The sequence below is a fragment of the Oryctolagus cuniculus genome, chromosome 7 (genome assembly GCF_051225735.1).
Source record: "Oryctolagus cuniculus isolate XC-2025 breed Fujian yellow rabbit chromosome 7, ASM5122573v1, whole genome shotgun sequence".
In the NCBI taxonomy this organism is placed as follows: Eukaryota; Metazoa; Chordata; class Mammalia; order Lagomorpha; family Leporidae; genus Oryctolagus; species Oryctolagus cuniculus.
Genome location: NC_142873.1, coordinates 17,997,100 through 18,003,391, shown reverse-complemented (window position 1 = coordinate 18,003,391; position 6,292 = coordinate 17,997,100).

Below are 6,292 nucleotides of genomic sequence, written 5' to 3'. Positions count from 1 at the left end.
GGAGTGTTTCTGTGTGGAGTCCATCCATGCACTGAGTATGTAGTGTGAACTCAACGGGTGGGATGGGGCAGGGAGCCACACACAGGACCGAGGAGCAACTTGTACCTGTAATCGGCAGGCCTGGAGACCAGGGGCCAGGGGCCAGGGAGCAGTGCTGAGTGACGAGGCCAGAGCAGAGTCCCCAGGCAGGAGCTCTGAACTTGAGGGCCGGAGCTGGAGCTTTAGAAGGTCTCAGGATGCTGACACCACACCTGTCTGGCTCCGTTCCCCTCCTCTCTAGGGGTACCCTGGTCTTCTCTTTCCTGTTGTTACGACATTTCCTGTAGCTTTCCCACAGACCAAGGAGTCGATAAAGCAAAGATCTTCATTTGGATCACAGTTCTGGAAACCGAGAATCCTGGTATCTAGGTGCCGGCCCCTGGCAAAGGCTTTCTTGCTTCATCATCACCCACAAGGCAGCACAGAGAATGAGAAGAGAGCTGTGGGAGGGTGCCCCTGCCACCCACGTGGGAGACCAGATGGAGCTCCTGGCTCCTGGCTCTGGCCTGGCCCAGCCCTGGTCATTGCAGCCATTTGCAGAGTGAACGAGTGGATGGAATACCTCTCTCTCTCTCCGCCTTTATTTGAAAGGCAGTGATGGGAGGTCACTGCCTTTCAAATAAATAAATACATCTTAAAAAAGAAAGGGAGAGCTGAGGCAGCTGGATTTGTTTTCATGACAAAGCCACTCCCTGGGGAAGGAGCCCACACCCAAGACAACACAAATAACAGCCTTAATCCATCATTTGGATGGTGCCCTGTGGCCTAACCATCTTCTAAAAAAGATTTATATATTTATTTGAGAGGTAGAGTTACAGACAGAGAAAGGAGAGGAAGAAAGAGAGACAAAGAGAGACAAAGACCTGCGCTCTATCCATTGGTTCACCCCCCAAATGGCAACAATGGCTGGAGCTACACCGATTTGAAGCCAGGAGCCAGGAATTTCCTGTGGATCTCCCATGTAGGGGCAGGGCCCAAGGACTTGGGCCATCTTCCACTGCTTTCCCAGTCCATAGCAGAGAGCTGGACTGGAAGTGTAGCAGCTGGGACTCAAACTGGCATCCATATGGGATGCCAGCACAGCAGGCCTTGGCTTAACCTTCTACACCACAGCAATAACCACTAAATTTGTTTTTGCCTGACTTTAATTAAGCCAAGTTTCTGAGAAATTAGGGGCTCTTAAGCAGAGGAGGACAGAAAGGCCGGTGTGCAGTTTAGAGGAGACACTTGCTGGCGCGAGGGGAGCAGTTGCCGGGCTCTCAGGGGGACATGAAGCTGAGAGGGTTGCCTGAGTATGGGGGGGGGGAGGAGCTGAAATCTCCCCAAGGCACAGCATTTATTGATTAAGTTAGTGAGGGACAGGATGGGTGCTGGAACCCCAAGAGCACTGTTTATGGGCGTGTGGTGTTGGAAATCCAGGGCAGAGGCCATGGGGTTTAGAGAAGGTTCTAGGCTGCAGAAAGGTATCGGCTTAGAAATAGCGAGTCACTGCAGTGAGGGAGGCTGGCTCTGCTCAGTCCAGCATGCGGGGAGGCCGCCAGTGGGCTGGGGGGTTTGGGGATGGGCCATATGGTTATTTTTTCTCCAGGGATCCTTGCCACTCTTGGCAGGCAGTGGAGAAGAGAAAGCTGGGGTTTACTTGGCTGTGTATCCCCTTCCCACACCCATTGTTTAAGGGCACAGTGGCATGCGGCTGTGCAGGTGATGATCACCTATGCTTGTGAGAGAAAAGGGAGGGTGGGGGGCGCAGGATTCATGGGGGTGGAAGACTAAGCCCAGGGTAGATTGAAGGTCACCCCCACCTCGCCATGGGAAGCAGAAACAGAGGCTGAGGTATGTTGGGCCATGTGGAGGGGTGGACAGGACAGGGGCCCAGCACGGGGCAGGATGGTTTCCATTCTGGTCAGCTCAACCCTGAGCCTCGGTTTCTCCATCTCCGAAGCAGGAGTAAGGGCAGTTGTGGGAAAGACCGAGAGCCAATAGAATTCATGCATCCCTGGGCATCTGAACCCTTGTTATGATGATGACTTGGGAAAGCGTGACACAGACTCACTGCCTGGGTGGGACGGCTGCCTGACAAGGAGCAGGTGTGCTTGCAATGGAGCAGGGACATGGGCAGCTGCGCCCCGGCCTCCGCAGACCTGCCTCAGCCTCCTCGCGCCCTAACGGAAATATTGAAAAGCCAGCGAAGACAGTGGGCGAGCCTAAATGACCATGCAGAAGGGATAAAGGGTGTGGCAAAGAGACAGTACATCAGGGGCGGGGCATGGTCATGGGTGGAGCGCTCCACCAGGCCTGTGCCAGGCAGGCTGACCATGACTGCAAGCGCACCTGGTCTTGGCACCGGCAGACGCATCATTTGTAAAAATGCAGGGACCATGGGATGGCGCTGTGGTTTAGCGGGTAAAGCTGCCACCAGCAGTGCCGGCATCTCATGGGGGCGCTGGTTCAAGTCCTGTCTGCTCCACTTCCAATCCAGCTCTCTGCTATGGCCTGGGAAAGCAGTGGAAGATGGCCCAAGTCCCTGGGCCCTGGCACCCACATGGGAGACCCGGAAGAAGCTCCTGGCTCCTGGCTTCAGATCAGTGCAGCTCAGGCTGTTGCAGCTAATTGGGGAGTGAACCAGCAAATGGAAGACCTCTCTCTCTCTCTGTGTAACTCTGACTTTCAAATACAAATAAATCTTTAAAAAAAAAAAAAGAAACTGAACTTTAAAAGAAATGCAGATATCAGAACACAGTCTCCAGAGCTGTAAAACTAAGGAAAGAAAAACAACCCAATGATTTTTTTTTAACCTAACATCTTGTCTATGGCTTCAGATAATGTGTTGTCCTCATTTCTTGAGCCTTAGATGTCCAGAAGTAAGCATCCCCCAGGTCCTGGGATGTGGACATGGGCCAGCATCAGGCATCTTCTACCGCCACTTAGAGCCACCACCTCCCGGTCCACCCCTGCCTGCAGTAACGTCATGTCAGTCCAGCGAGGGCCGTACTTCATATCATGTGGAAACCACAAGTGGTTTGTTGGACAGATGTTTACAATAGGTGATTTGGTGGTATTCAGAAAAATCAGCTGGCTTTCGAGGAGGGATGTGAATGCAGCGTTAATTATTCTATCTAAAATAATGGAATATAAGCCCCAACTGGCCAAGTTTTCTCCAATTGCCTGGGGAGTCACCATGATCAAGGGGCTTTTAATTGTTCCACAGAATGATCTGGGAGCTTCCAGAGTGAGGAGAACCAAACACATCCTGGAATTGTTTGCAAAACGACCTAAGGGACCTAGTACCAGAGTCCCAGGGTGTCACAGGCAGGGGCAGGGGGACCTGTGGGGAGCAGGTGGGCTGCTGTGGCCTTATCTGGGAAGGGACTGGTAAGCAGGTGAGGTCAGATCTTGCCTCCAAAGTCACAGCTTTCCTCACTGCCCCTGCTCAGATCTCAGTGCCAATGGTTGTGGGCAGAGGGATTCCAGCTGGGAGTGTCCCAGGCTCTTCCCAACATGCATGAAAGAGCTGAAGGAGGAGGCATAAAGGCGTACAGCAAAGCAGACTTTATTTAAAGGAAAGGTGCACACTCAGAAATTAAGTAGAGGCAAGCTAGAGAGAGAGAGTGAGAGTGAGAGAGCAAGAAAGAGAATAACACAGAAACAAGGTTCAGGATTTGTTTTTAATTTAAAATCTCTCTTTTTTTCCCTAAAGATTCATTTATTTATTTGAAAGGTAGAGTTAGAGAGAAGGAGAGGCAGAAAGAAAGATATTCCAGCCACTGGTTCACTCTCCAAATGGTAGCAACATCTGGGGCTGGGTCAGGCCAAAGCCAGGAGCCAGGAGCTTTCTTTGGGTCCTGCATATGGGTGTAGGTGTCCAAGAGCTTGGGCCCTCTTCTGCTACCTTTCCAGGTGTACTAGCAAGGAGCTGCATTGGAAGTAGAGCAGCCAGTACTTGAACTTGTGCCTATAGGAGATGCTGGCATTGCAGGTGGAGGTTTAACCCCCTCTGCAGCAATGCTGGCCTCCAGGCCATTAGTTTATACATTTAGCAGACATAGGGGGTGCCTGGGGTAGGGGTTGATTGAAAAGTGGAAGAGGGAGGAGTGTTTGGCAATTTTATGTTTTGGTCACCATCATTTTGTTATGATGATATTATAATGATGTAAAGGTCAAATATCCATAGCAGTAACCGTTCAAATCAGTGTCCTGCACACAGAAAGCCTCGGCGACCGTGAAGTGTCACTGGCATAGTAAGTGATCGCTAGTCTAAAACAGCTCTTTTTCTTAAGAGTTAATTTTTTTTTTTCTTATTCGAAAGGCCAAGAGACAGAGCTCTTCCATCCTCTCATTCAGTCCCCAAATGTCCACGACAGCCAGGGCTGGGCCAGGCCAAAGCCAGGAGCTTGGAGCTCCTGCTTGGAGCTGCCACGTGGGTGGCAGAGACTTGGGGACTCGGGCCATCCACTCCTGCTTTCCCAGGCCACAGCAGAGAGCTGCATCAGAAGTGGAGCAGCCGGGACTTGAACCGGTGCCCATATGGGATACCTGCACTGCAGGTGGCGGCTTCATCTGCTGTGCCACAGTGCCGGCCCCACAAGTTTCAGTTTTAGCAAGATTTCAAGAGGTGCTGAGAGCTGCTAGTCTGTGAGTTCCCTCAGCCAGCGCCGTCCAAGGCTGCCCAGGGAAATGCAGAACCTGGGCCGGATCACAACATACTGTCTCATAAATTCGCTGGGCCTAGGAGGGCAGCGTGGGTCCTGTAGTCTCGAGTGCCCATGGCCCCATGTGACTGGGTCCCAGCTGGACTCATGGTGCTGACTCAGTGAGCTGAGGTCTTGTTTATTTGAAAGGCAGAGCAATAGGGGGAGGGGGAAAGAGAGAAGGAGAGAGGGAGGGAAAGAGAGAAGGAGGGAGAGAGGGAGGGAGAGATGGAGGGAGAGGGAAAGAGAGGGAGAGACAGAGAGAGAGAGAGGTAGAGGAAGAGAGACAGAGGGAGAGAGATGGAGAGAGAGAGAGAGGGAGAAAGAGAGAGGGAGAAAGAGAGAGAGGGAGAAGCAGAGAGAGGGGGAGAAGGAGAGAGAGAGGGAGAGAAGGAGAGAGAGAGAGAGGGAGAGAGAGAGAGAGAGGGAGAGCGAGAGAGAGGGACAGAGAGAGGGAGAGAGTGAGAAGTCTTCCATCCACTTCGCAAAGGGCTGCAACAGCCAGGGCTGGGCCAGGACAAAGCCCAGAGCCAGGAGCTCCATCCTGGTCTCCCATGTGGGTGCTTGGGCTGTCTTCCGCTGCCTTCCCAGGTGTCTTCACAGGGAGCTGGATCAGAGTGGAGTGGCTGGGACTCCACCAGTACCAGGATATAGGGTGCTGTGCGCAGTCCATGGCTGAAGCCACTGGGCCATGGCGCCATCTCCCAGTGATGCGAGTCTTCACTGACATCAACCCTCAATAAGTAGTCACTGAGCGCCCCTGCTGTACCTGGGCAGTGTGAAGACATAGTGGTGAGCGAGGCAGCCTGGCCCTGCCCAGGGCGGCAAACCTGATAGTGAGCCAATTGTGGGACTGTGAACTGTGGTAGGGCAATGGAGAAACCCTGGGGTCAAGGTTATTTACTAGCAGGGCTGGGCCAGGAGAGCTGGAGTGACAGGGAGCAACAGAGACAGTTCCCCTCTGCCCACCTCCTTTTTTTTTTTTTTTTTAAGATTTATGTATTTATTTGAAAGTCAGAGTTACACAGAGGAGAGGCAGAGAGAGAGAGAGAGAGAGAGAGAGAGAGAGAGAGATCTTCCATCCACTGGTTCACTCCCCAATTGGCTGCAAGGGGTGGAGCTGCGCTGATCCAAAGCCAGGAGCCAGGAGCTTCTTGTGAGTGTCCCGAGTGGGTGCAGTGTTCCAAGGACTTGGACCATCTTCCACTGCTTCTCCAGGCCACAGCAGAGAGCTGGAGCGGAAGTGGAGCAGCTAGGATTCAAACCGGCGCCCATATGGGATGACGGCACTGCAGGCTGCGGCTTTGCCTGCTACGCCACAGTGCTGGTTTTTCTTTCCTCTTTTTTTTTAAGATTTATTTATTTATTTATTTGAAATCCAGAGTTACAGAGACAGAGAGAGACAGAGCCAACAGATCTTCGATCTGCTGACATGGAGCAGGCGGGACTCGAACCGGTGCCCATATGGTGCCAGCATCACAGACAGTGGCTGTACCCACTGTGCCATAGCGCTGGCCCCAGTTCCCTTCCTTTCGATGAGCCAGACCCTGCGGAGCCCTGGCCTC